Source organism: Meriones unguiculatus, chromosome X (genome assembly GCF_030254825.1).
Source record: "Meriones unguiculatus strain TT.TT164.6M chromosome X, Bangor_MerUng_6.1, whole genome shotgun sequence".
NCBI lineage: Eukaryota > Metazoa > Chordata > Mammalia > Rodentia > Muridae > Meriones > Meriones unguiculatus.
Genome location: NC_083369.1, coordinates 35,702,185 through 35,715,877, shown reverse-complemented (window position 1 = coordinate 35,715,877; position 13,693 = coordinate 35,702,185).

Genomic DNA, 13,693 nt, shown 5'->3' with positions numbered 1-13,693 from the left:
CATGGAGCAGGACTTAGATCCACTCATAAAGTGGTTAGTTATTCTCATAATATTTGTGCCTCCATTGCACCAGAGGGCATATTTGGTTAGACTAGTCCTTTCTTCTTTCAGTAGTCACAAATGGATGGTACTGTGGATTATTTTTCTTTTTCAGCAGTATGCATAACACCTTCCAGTTCCATAAATGCTAGTCAGTAGGAATGAAGGTTCCATGTAAGTACCAGCTTGGTTTCTCCATGTTCTGTGACTCAAGTACGTTGTGTCTGCAATAGTCAAGTCTTAATCATCAAGGTCTGGAGGGTAGTCAAGAGTACTGGCAATAATCTGTTATTCTTGGGGGTGGGGTCTTAAAAAGAGGTAACCCATCCCTGGTACTAAGGGTTTTGTTTGTTAGCATGAAATGTGTAGTTAGAGTATTGTACCTCCATTGTAGAGTGTTGGTATAATATTTTTGTGGAATGTATACAATTTACCCTTGTTCATTCAAATGCTGTTTTTTTTTTCTACCCCATTATCTGGTTTCAATCTGGACATTGCATTGTGATGCTTATTCTAAGCAACACCTGTCTCAAGTTTGTGTAAACATGCCATCATTTGTTTTCTGTATTGTCAATAAAACAACCAGCCAGTGTTGTGCAATGGTAAGAATAGGAGACATCCAGGTCTGGAGGGGAGGAGAAGGAAGCAAGTGAGAGGAGGAAGAGAGCAGAGATCTATAAGACATGACTTCTAACCATGAGAAGGGATGAACCAGACCTAAGATATGACTAAAAGCAAGTACAATAGGTAAAATCTGAATGGGAGGAAACTATGCATTTTTGGAGGTTTAAATGGAGTAATAAGTGCCCGGCACTGTGCTTTGAGTTAACTAAATACATTCTAGTCTTTGTGTGGTGATTTCCGTATATAGCTGGTTTAGGAATAACTGCCCATTAACTAAAATCTAAATCAATAGTAAGTATTAATATTCAACAACAAATGACACCCAACTAATCCGAGTAGCCACACCCTTTAAATTATACTTTAACATCATTTGGTGGGGGGAATAAGCTCCCAATGATAAAACTCCAATTTAAAACCTAAAAACTCCCAGGTCAATCACTGTCTCTTTAAGAAAGACTTTTAAACATACCCAGGAGCAAAAGACAGCTGAAACTTAACATAACAAAACTGGCTGCCACTACAGTCTAACAGGAGGGGTACACAAGCATGGCTTCCTTATACTATGGCTGGCTCAGATCAGCTCAAAGCAACAACAACAGCCGTAGCTGGAAAGAAAATAACTGGAGGCAAACAGACCTCTAGACAAAGCTTGGCCTAAAACTGCGTCTAAAATAAAGAAACATCGTGACAGAGGATATTTTAATCCCTTTTGTCTTTGTTTTGGTTGTCATAGTTATGGATCTAATTGCAATATGTTTAATGATGATGGCTCTTCTCCATGCCTTCTCCAAGAAAGTTCAAGGAGTAAATGGAGAAAAGGCCAAGGAATGGAATACTAAGTTACAGACATAGAAAGGGCACTCTTCCTAACAAAAATTAGATCAATAATGGCTAAAATTCAAGGCTCTCTAGGTGCAAGATACTTGTCAGCTCTTTCTGGTAAGGGTCCACCAATTCACTATGACAACTAAATTCCAAAGAATATCCAACTGGGCTTTGCTTGTAATAACCTAAATGGGCACAACTGACCCAAAACTTAAAATTTTCTTGTCTCTTTGCTTGATTTTCATTTAAAGGCTTTGAGTTACAATGATATGGATTTGAAAAAGAAAATATTTGAACAAGTTGATGAAGAAACATGCCTTTAATCCCAACACAAAATTTAAAAAAAAAGGCACTCCAAGTGGGTTTCATAGTAATGGGGACAGGGGCTGTCTCTGACATGAACTGATTGGCCTGCTCTTTGATCACCTCCCCCTGAGGGAGGAGCAGCCTTACCAGGTCACAGAGGAAGACAATGCAGCCACTCCTGATGAGACCTAACAGACTAGGATCAGAAGGCAGGAAAAGAAGAACTCCCCTACCAGTGGATTTGGGGAGGGGCATGCATGGAGAAGGGGGAGGAAGAGAAGAATTGGAGGGGAGGAGGGAGGGAACTACAGGGGGAGATACAAAGTAAATAAAGTGTAATTAATTTTAAAAAATTAAAAATAATAAAAAAATAAAAAATAACTCAGTTACTCTTTATAATGGCTCATGTTTTCCATGCTCAACAATGAAGGACTGATTACATACATTATGATAAATCAATAAAACACAATAGTGATATAAGGAAAAAAAACAGGAAGATCTCTGAGTTATAGATCAGCCTAATTTACATACTAAAAGCCAGGATGGCAACTCCTACTGTTTAGCCACTTGCGGGTAGTCTAGGATTCTAAATGACAAAATTTTCCTTAAGGTTACTATGTAAGTTCTTTTTTTTAATGTAATTTTTTATTACAATTTAATCACTTTGTATCTCAGCTGTAGCCCCCATCCTTATCCCCTCCCAAACTCTCCCTCCCTTCCTCCCTCCCTTATCTCCTCCAATGCCAATTCCCCAGTCCACTGATAGGGGAGGTCCTCTTTCCCTTCCATCTGGCCCTAACCTATCATGTCTCATCAGTACTGTCTTTCATAGTCTTCCTCTGTGGCCTGGTCAGGTTGCTCCCCCATCAGGGGAAGGTGATCAAAGAGCCAGCCACTGAGTTCATGTCAGGGACAGCCACTGCTAGGAGTCCATTTGGAGACTGAGCTACCTTAATAGATGTTATAGGCTTACTGATCTAATGGTTGGATTCACATTAATTTTAGGGTTATGTGAGGAAAGATAATATCACACTACTCTAAAAAGGTCAGCCAATAAAAAAAAACTTTTACTTCACGGAACTGGTACAACAGGACACTTTGGCTTAAAAAATATGTTCTGTTGGTCAATATAAGGACTCAAAATTAGGCTGAGAAACAAACATGCAATCTGCAGGCCTCCCACATCAAAAAACGTTTAAATGCTGACTAGAGAAAGATGTCACACTGCTCTGGAAGCCTGCTTATCCTTTCATATGTGACACATCTTCACAGGTGGGGAGACATATATCAGTCATGCCTGATACAAAAAAAAAGACACAAGGGGCTTACAAATGACAGAGTACATGCCAACCTATTTAAGTCTAAAAAACTTAAGTATTGTGATTCATATGTTTAAAAGGCTAAACCATCCATCCCATATCAAAAAAAGGGCAAACCAAAGAATAGCCATAACCAATGTAAAAATCCAAATACAAGATGCCTAGGGTATGCTTAAATACTAAAGATAAAAGGGAGTTTATGTAAAGTTTGGCTATAAAGGCATAACTGCCCATTCTATATAGAAAAGAAAATAAGACAAAAATAACTTCAACATATATAAAAACCTAAACAGATACAAGGTGCCTAATATACGCTTAAACTCAAAATTCAAAGGGAATTTATATAAAATTTACTTAAAACATGCCTTTTCTATTGTTCAATGCAATAGAAGTCCTCTCCAATGGGAGGACTTCTCTCAGGATATTGGTAGCAACTTGGCCTAATATAACAGACACCCAAGAACCCAAAAAAGATATTTTGATGTATACAACCTTGTTTTAATTTCAACATGATAATGATTATGTATTCAACAATAATGGTAACTTATATTACTAATCCCTTCACATGGGAACAACTGAAACTGAAACTGACTGAGACATAAAATACGTCTCCAGGAAGAACTTCAACAATACATGGTCAATAAATCCTTGGCTACAATAACCTTAAAATTTATTATGCCATTCTTTTAATTAGCATAGATAAAATTGGTTTACAGTTTAATTTCATCCTAAACATCTCATACATTTATAATTTTGGAACTATATAATACTTATGAAAAATTATGTATTAACAGAACAAAATGACCAGACACTAAAGACACTGAATCAAAACTAACAAAAAATCCTCCTTCCAACATGATAAGACATTGGCGGATCTATTCCAGCATCTTGCATATTCCAACATTGTACTTGTTCCTGCCTCAACTGTTTCAAATACTGTTTCTCATCAAAACCTGCTCCCAAGAGAACTTTAAAGAAAACTACTAGTGTCAGTTAGTCCAGCATTTTAGACTGTTCCAAACAGGACTTCTAGTAAGCCTGAATTTCTCCACATTCAAAAAGTGGACCACAAATGTTAACGCTTACTTAATTAAGCTTTTTTTTTTTCAATTTCCTTTGGGCCCTCTAACAGAATTTCTACATGTCCAAAATGTCAGCTAAAAAAATTTATAAGAACAACATCCAGTTTCCTTTAAGGGGGTTTAAATAAATTTTTGGTTTTTTCTGTGGCTATGAATGTTTATTGTCATTGGGAGATGGCTGTGAATTATTAATGGTCTTATTCAGAGAAAAAACAAGGTTAGACTCAAGGATTTCTCTCTTTTCCTTTTTATTTTCTCTATCTTTCTTTCTTAGATAAAGAAAAAGAGGATTAATAAGAAAGAAAGGGGAATACAGGGATATCTTACAAGAATAATAAGACAAAAGATAGATTATTGAATCTACTCAACTTAAGGATTTATTTGTTATTCTTAAATGAGGTTAATTTTAACTCTGGCATAGGATTTTATATATTGATGCAAAAATAAGTGTATTTTAACACATTGGTAAATTTTAGTATATTGATAAATGTTCAAGATTACTTCCAATACTTTTAAACCGATATTACCAACTGTTTAGGGTATTAGGTAATTCAAGTTAATTGTTCGTTAATCAACTCATAATAATATCAGACACTAGTCTAATTTATCACAAGAGTATACATCCTAGGTTTAATAGATAGATATAATTTTGTAGACAGGTCGATTACATAAAGATAGGTAGTCTTCAAAAACTTCAGAGACCTACAGAATATGGCATTTGAAAATGTCTTTATTATTTTAAAGATTCTTTGACAATGGGACAGGTCATCTTCTGGCAGCACCCTGGCTACCTCAAAGAATATGATGAGCATCAAAGAAACTCCATATAGAAATGTCTTCAAATATGGCAAACAAGCCACTCGAGTAAAGAAAATACCCTCATTTCGCAACAGACAGAAATCTGCCAAAAATGGGCAAGCTTAAATGCAGGACAAGTTGACCACTGAACTCTGCCATGACAGGGTAAGCAAGTCCTAAATAGTTCCTGTTTTATATATATGTCTGTCAAAATATTCCGGGCCAGAAGGCTAAAGGTGATGCTCCAACATTATAGAGAATTATGTATGACTGTTCAGGAAGCAAACTGTCTCTGTCAATTTCTTATTTTTTGGAAGCTGCTAACATGCACTTATTATTCACTCTAGTAACTAATCTTATTCCTTTTCAAGTCTCTGGTGGAGTTGAAGACCAAATAGTACAGTTCCACAATTAAGCTTAAGTTGTTTAGAATTTAAGAAAATATTTTCATATACGTAATACCGATAAGGATAAAAGTTAATTTAGGTATAGAACTCTAAACTTGTCAAGATAGAATAGATAATCAAATACTTTCTCCTTGGTTTCCAAATGCACATGAACTGGGCATTGCACATGTAAATCTTATCTAACGTTTCCATAAAGTTTATAATTATTATGGTATTGAAAGAAGCATCACCTGTCTCAAGTCTGTGTGAACATGCCACCATTTGTTCTCTGTATTGTCAATGTGCAATGGTGAGAATAGGGTGGGACATCCTGGTCTGGAGGGGAGGAGAAAGAAGTGAGTGGGAGGAGGAGGAGGAGAGCAGAGTTCAGCAGGAGAGGACTTGGAGCCATGAGGAGAGATGAACCAGACCTCAGATATTACTAAAAGCAAGTATAATGGGTGAAATCTGAATGGGAAGAAACTATGCAAGGTTGGAGGTTTAGCAAGTAGTAATCATTTCCCAGCATTGTACTCTAGGTTAACTAAATACATTCTAGTCTCTGTGTGGTGAGTTCCATATACAGCTGGTTTAGGAATAACCACCCATTAACTAAAATGTAAATCAATAGTAAATATTAATATTCAACAACAGTAGGGTAACTGCAATAAAACTTTATATATGTGTATGTATATATTTTATGATGCTTCTATAGCAATAGGTTTCTCTATGTCTTTTTTAATGAGGCATTTAGTATTTGTTATTTATCCTCATATTCTATCCTCTACCCTACATGATTTAATACCCTAGTCCAATTTAATACTTCTTGTTCCATTATACACCTTACACCTTTTCTACCACTGTCTTCTACCTCCCTTCTCCTGAAAGGCCTTCCTCCTAATGGTTTTGGCTTAGTGCTGATCCACTCCCAGAAGAGAATAATCAGAGCTGATATATTAAGAGACTTGTACCCTTTTGCAAATGTTTTCTTCTAGGGAAGATATAACCTGATCTCCAGGTAATGCCTTCTTTCACTGGCAATATAGTAGTGTCCTTTTGTACCATAAGTTCTGACATTAAGTGCTAATGTAGAATCAGTACACATCTAGCACTAGACTTATTTTCATTTCACTGTGAAACTCTGGAAGATAGACTAATTGATGGTGTTATTTCTTTGATCATTCTCAACGATTCCACCTCATATTAGTCATATTCTGTATTTTTTTTCTCCTTTTGAATACATGCTGACCTAGTGACTTGCTTCTAATGTCAGAAATAATGAGATGCCAATTCCATGATTAGGATATGATTGTGGCTTCTGCCATGATCAGTCTCCTGATGTCTCATTTGTTCATTCTTTCTGATGAAGCACTTTGTCACACTGTGTGTTGTCCTATAGAGAGAGAGGTCGACATTGTCATGAGGAAATGCAGGTATTTTCTAGACCAAAAATGACAACAAACTGAGACTATAGCATAGTACAACAGACTGAATCTTTCTTTAAAAAAAGCTTTGTGCTTCATTCACTGGTCATTAATTTACTAGTGTCTGAAAAAGGTTGGATGAAGAGGCTTGCCTGATATCCTGATTCAAATTAAGTGAGATAATAAATAAACATTGCTTTAAAAAGTTATGATTATTATCTAGCTACAGGTGCTTAGTATAAGATATATTCCTTCACAGAAATTAGGTATCCTCAAGTCACTTTAATCACAGTTATTTTTTCAAATTTACATATTAAAAATTACACTTATGTCTATAGCATGATGTTTCAGACACGCATGTGTGTTTCACACATATTTAGTAAAATGACTACCTCTAAGTAATTAAGTATTTATTACCCACTATATTTATCACTTCTGTAATAGGAACATTTAACATCCATTGTCTTAGAACTTTCAAGAATAAAATGTGTTGTTGATTATAGTCACTATATAGCATAATCAAGGTCTTACCCTTGTTTGATACTAAAATCTTGACCAACATCAACCAACCATTCAACAATATAATCTCTTAGTAGCCATTCTTCTACTCCCAATTTCTATATGATCAGCTATTTTAGATCCTATATATAAGTGATACTATATGATATTTATCTTGTTGTGCCTGGCTTATTTTCTTTAGTCATTCATTCACTGGGTATTTAAATTGTTTTCACATATTGTGTATTATAAATTAATCACCTACTTTCCATACGGTATTGTTCCTCATCATGTAAATTGTAGATCAGTTCATACAGAAGTTACACATTACAGAAAATAGCCTTAAGTTCATTCATATTTCATTTTCTTTGAGGTTATCCCCCCTTCAAATATAATTGATTATAAGCTACTTGCCTTATTATTTGACCATTCATCAATATCTATCAATATCATAGCTTTTATGAAAGATTAGCAAAAACTCTTTATGCCCTCGAACTTCTGACAACAATGCAATCTAACCACCCAGCAGATTCTCAAGCAGTTTTGGCAGGGCACATTTACAAGCACAAGTTGGGATGCTTCAGCTGAAACTTCTTACCAATTTTTCATACTCTTAGAGACATCATTTTTGAGTTTAACCTATCCTTTGGAAGCTTTTAACCACCTCCTCAATCATCCTTCATCCCCTACTTGAAAGAGGGATAACCCCTTCCCAATGTGTATAAGATGCACAAAGATGGAACAGTATTTTGGAATATACAGTTAAATGTGTCAGTTGATGTTTGAGTCAAATTGAATGTAAATATAATGCATATGATAAAGTGAATATAAAAGGAACTATTGGAATTCTGTTTAATTATTTTTTTCTTGAGTGTTTCCTACAATCTAATTATAGAGATCTATTAGATTTATTAGACAACTGCATAAGACCACTAACTTGGCCAAATAATATGTCATTTAGTAGACAAAACTGACACAGTCTCATCTAACACAGGCTGGCCTTAAACTTGCAATGTAGCTGGGGATCACCTTGAACTTCTGACCCTCCTGCCCCTGCCTTCTGAGTGCTGAGATAACACCGAGTCCAGTTTATGTTGTGTTTCAGTTTGAACCAAGGTATCTGTATACACTAAGTAAACACTTTAGGCACCGATGTAGGCACCCTTCTAACCCAATTTAAAATAGTTGTAAGTTTGAGTAGCTTGCATTCCAAAAGCAGTCAAATAATGGTAATATGCAAACACAGCCTGCACAGATTTTACCCTTTCAAAATGTATTTATTCTTTGACAATTTTGTACGTGTATGCAATGTATCTTGGTTATATCCATTCTATCCCTCCTACCACCCTCCTACTTCCGCCTGACTATCCCATGCACAGCCTCCTGCTTCAAACTTTTTTTTTTTTTTTTTGGTGTTTAGAGACATTGTTTCTCTGTGTAGTCTTGACTGTCTTGGACTCACTTTGTAGACCAGGTTGGCCTTGAACTCACAGAGATCTGCCTGCCTCTGCCTCCCTGAGTGCTAGGATTACTGGCTAGTGCCACCATACCTGACTTTGTGTGTCTTATTGATGCTAGGAGGGACAATGTTAGCCTAACTCACCAAGAGTTGTGACTGTACATTATGATTTGTCTGCCACCTCCCTGGAGGATTGGTTCGAGGGCTTGATTTAGTTTTTCATTTCTCAGAACTTTCTCGGAGATAGATGACCTTCCTAAGAAACATAATTCAAAAGCATATGTTAAGATTTGATGTCAAGTTTTCCTCTAAATGCTTGGTCCCTAGTCTAGCTGGCAAGGTTCTAGAAACTTTAGTAGGTAGGTAAGTAGGTAGCAGTATACTAACAGGGGAACACACTGGAAGAGAAATCTTGTTTCTGGGCCTCTCGTCTCTCTTTGTTTCCTGTTTGTAACAAAGCATAGACTTGCCTATGATACATGCTACTCCTACTACAGGCCCAGAATACTCTATGACTTTGAAGGGAAGCAGGGTGGGTAGACATGACCAATATGCATTGTAAATGTATGTAAACTTTTCAAAGAATAAAAGGTATTTTATTATTACTCAGACAAATAAGCATGCTTCAACCAGTCAGTTTTCAGATTATACTACTTTCTCACCAAAGAAAAATCAGAAAGAAGACAATCTTGTGAACTAAAAAAGAATCACTCCAGGTAATTTTAAATACTTTTCTTTATTTTACAATAAATCTGTACCTTCTATACCTTACTAATTCCTGAGGCACTTTTGGGAATATTTCCCATTGTGTCATAAAACATATGCTTTCTTTTATTATGAAGAGCTATCCTCAAACTGTGTTTCTCATGGTATCTAATTTGTGTTTCCTTGAGCATGACAATGGTTTTCCTAACACATAACCTGTTATTGAAGTGTGCAGAAGTCTGTGCTCTAAAGTTCCAAACTGATGTATTTTTACTTTTAATTTTTTAATGGCACTAATGACTGCAACTATACCCTCTGGGATGTTAGTGTTGAGTATCAATTTGATGGTATCTGGAAGCAACTAAGAGACAAGCCTCCAGGTATGCTCATGAGGGGTTACTGTGATTAAGTTAATGAAAGTGAGAAAAACCACACTAATCATGGATGGTGTCATTTCTGAGCTCATGTCCTGAACAGCACAAGGAAACAGCAGCTGCGCTCCAACGCTCGTCATTCCCTGCTTCCTGGCTGTAGCTGTAATGTGTTGACAAGCTCCTTCCACCAGCTTTCCTGTCACAGGTGACTGTCCCCTTAAAATGTTTGCCAAAATAAGTGTTCTCCCTGGCCTTACTTTGTACAGGATGTTTTATCACCGCAACAAGAAAAGTAACTAAAATACTCTCACAGACTTGACTGGTACTTTATTTATGACTATTTTCTCAATAAACTCAGAGTTTTCATACCGCTGCTTCCAGAATCATTTTGCTCCTGACTTTGTCAATCCTACTAGAAGCAGACAGTAATGCCCACACTGCTGCCATTTTTGTTCTGCAGTTTCCACCAGCAAATAAACTAGTTTGTTTTTACGTTCGGCTTCCCACAAAATCTCAGAACTGCATAGATGCCTCCAGATTAGTGGTCACAGTGTAACAAGAGTGGCCTGCAAAACAGTTTCTGTCAGAGTGATTACCTTTATCTGAAATCTCATCTGCCTGCATTCTGATCCCCTGAGCTGTCTCCAGAGCCACCTCTGACGGTCAGTCTGCAGCAGTCTAGGCTTTCTTGACTTTGCTTGACCAAACTATCCCAAACTCTTCCTGCAAACCAACTACAAATGCTCTTCCATCACTTTGAAACTCTAGCAACTGCTGTCTTTTCTTCCTTCCTTCCTTCCTTCCTTCCTTCCTTCCTTCCTTCCTTCCTTCCTATCTTTCTTTCCTCCTTTCTTACAGAAAGAAAATATACTTTTGACTTCCAAATATTTTTATCCAGTTAGTCCTTTAATAATTGCACAACTGTTCATAATGCATACTGCCCACTTCCACAATCAGGCCTCTCCCGTCTTCCTAAGATTACACCCATGTATCCATGTGATTTAGTTTGTATTTTCTTCTTTTGTTTTTTTTTGTTTTGTTTTGTTTGTTTGTTTGTTTGTTTGTTTGAGACAGGGTTTCTCTGTGTAGCCTTGACTATCCTTTGCTGGTCCACTTTGTAGACCAGACTGGCCTCAAACTCACAAATATCTGGTTGCCTCTGCCAACCAAGTGCCAGGCTTATAGGCCTGCAACACCATGTCCGCTCATCCATGTGAATTTTTAATTCGCTCATTTAGTTAAAGTCTCCCATCATCTTCTAAGCCAAAAAAACAAAAGCATAAAACAAAACAAAACAAAACAAAAAAACAAAAAAGAACTGCTGCTCTGTCTTTTGTGTTTGTGCAAATTTTTTTGTTTATTTTTGAGGTTACACTTCAGTTATGGCACTTCTTCCTTCCCTTTCCTCTTTTGAAACCCACCCATTCACCCCTCCCCGAGATTCTTCAGGTTCACACAGTTTTTGTATATTACATTAACAATCACAGGTTTTGCTGCTTCAGCTGCAGCTTATCACCATTTTTTTACTCCTAGTTTATGTGGTAGTAAAGATTGGGTGTGTATTCACCAAGCTAGACACTGGAAGGAATCGAAGTTGGTATGAGGCAGCACAAAGGGCCCTGTGTGTGAGCCCAGCCATTGGCTACAGAACAGGAGGAAGTTGTGGGAAGGAGGCCAGGGCTCTGGATTTGGGACCCTGCAGAAGCCTAGACAAGGCTACTGCAGGGCACAAGTGGCTCAACTAGGTTAAGTAACCAACAGAACTAAAAAGAAATAAGGAAGAAAAGTAGAAAATGTTGATATGAATGATCGTACACTATACTAGTCCCAAAAGATGTTACATACAGAGTACTAAGGGAAACTTTATACTTATGTTTCTCTTAAAGAGAGAAAAGATAATCAAGACAATATGCTTTATTAAAACCAACAGCAAGCTAATGGAAAAAAATAATTTTATGGGAAAATAACTACTATGAGAAATAAAATAAAGATTGAAGAGTTGAAAAGAAAAATAGAAAAAAGACAAAGTAAAGACTGAAAACAAAAATTAGTTGGAAAATATAAAAAAAAATGATTAAACAAGGTCTTCTGAGCATTAGAGAAAATTTAAGTTTTAGGATAAGCAGAAAGTAAACACCGAAGGAACACACAATCTAGTCTAGTCAAGACACACATGCATGAACTCAATAAAACCTTTCCAGGAGAAGCACAAATGGCCAGTAAGTGTGTAAAAAGTATTGATTGTATTTAGCCAGCAGGGAATCGCAAATGAAAACTACATTAAGACTGTATCTCACTCCAATCAGAAATTAAATGACAAAACCTTTTGGTGAGGAGGTAGAGATGGCTCAGTGATTAAGAGCACCTGTGGCTCTTGATAAAGACCTTAGTTTGGTTCCCAGCATCCATGTCAGGCAGATGATAGAATGGTTCTGAGTTCCCATCAGCAAATTATATCGATGAGTCTAAAAGACCTTGGTTCTAGATTTCTACCTTGTCCAGGGGTTGTCTGGAGAGATGCCATAGACACTGCCTGGGACAGCAACAAAGAAACAGTCCTTTATAGATGAATAGGGCTGCAGATTATATATAAAGTCAAACTATAAGTAGAGTATAGAATAAAACTCTGGAAGAGTTAAGGCATTTAAAAGAAGGTGTACATACACACATATTATGTGTGAATTATACTTTTGCCATTCTTATTGAAAAAAATTTCTTTAACACAATGTATTTTGATTTTGATTATGCCTTTCTTTCTCCTTCTCAAATTCCTCCCAGATCCTCCCTACCCACCCTTTCTTTCTCTCTAAAAAAGAAAAACAGGAAACTGGCACAAACACAAACCCACAAAAAAAATTAGAAACCAAAATGTAAAAATAAAAGATCAGTAAAACAAAAAAAATGTGTTCAAACAAAGAATTATGAGATAAAAAGTCTGCAAAAATTATATTAGGTTCATTTTGTGTTTAGCCATCTACTGCTGGGCATGAGGTCTACCCTGAAGTGTGGATCATATACCCAGTGAGACACCACTGAAAAAGGATGTGTGCGTGTGTGTGTTTCATAAAAGCCACACACACCCACACACAAAAAAAAACTATGTTCAATAAAGACTAATAATGAGAGACACATGTTCAGTAAAGACTAATAATGACAAACTTCCTCCATGGTCTAATGAAAGAACACAGACCATGACCAGCTAGCTAGTGAGGGAATATTCTGGCCCATGGCCAATCTAGAAACACTGAGAGAAATGGTTGGATTTTTTTTTAATGCACAATTTTCATCCATATAAAACCCCATAAATTATGCAAAACAACAGTAAAAAATCCATCACATTAATAAAGAGAAATAAAATAAAGTTATTATACACCATCCAAGAAGAAATATAGGCAGAAGAGTATCTAGTCAATTTATTCTTGGATTTTTTTTTTTTTTTTGGATAAAGGATCTTTTGCTGTATTATATAGCCCAGGAGAAATGGCTTTCAAACTTCCAGTGCTCATGGTTCAGACTCTTCAATGCAGGTATTTCAAGCTCACTCTACAATGCCAGTTTAGTCAAAGACCTTAAACAACAGTTCTTTCTCTCTTTCTCTCTCTCTCTCTCTCTCTCTCTCTCTCTCTCTCTCTCTCTCTCTCCACCCTCTCTCTTTCTCTCTTTCTGTGTTGTGTGTGTGTGTGTGTCTCTGTGTGTGTGTGTATGCCCATGTGTATAAGTAGGGTAGTGTAGGTGCCATGGAGGCCAAGGTGGTTGTGAACTACCCAACATGAGCAAAGAGAACCAAATTCCAGTTTTCTAAAAGAAAATGCTCTCAACCATCCCCAGAACAGCTTCAATATGTTTACTAGCTA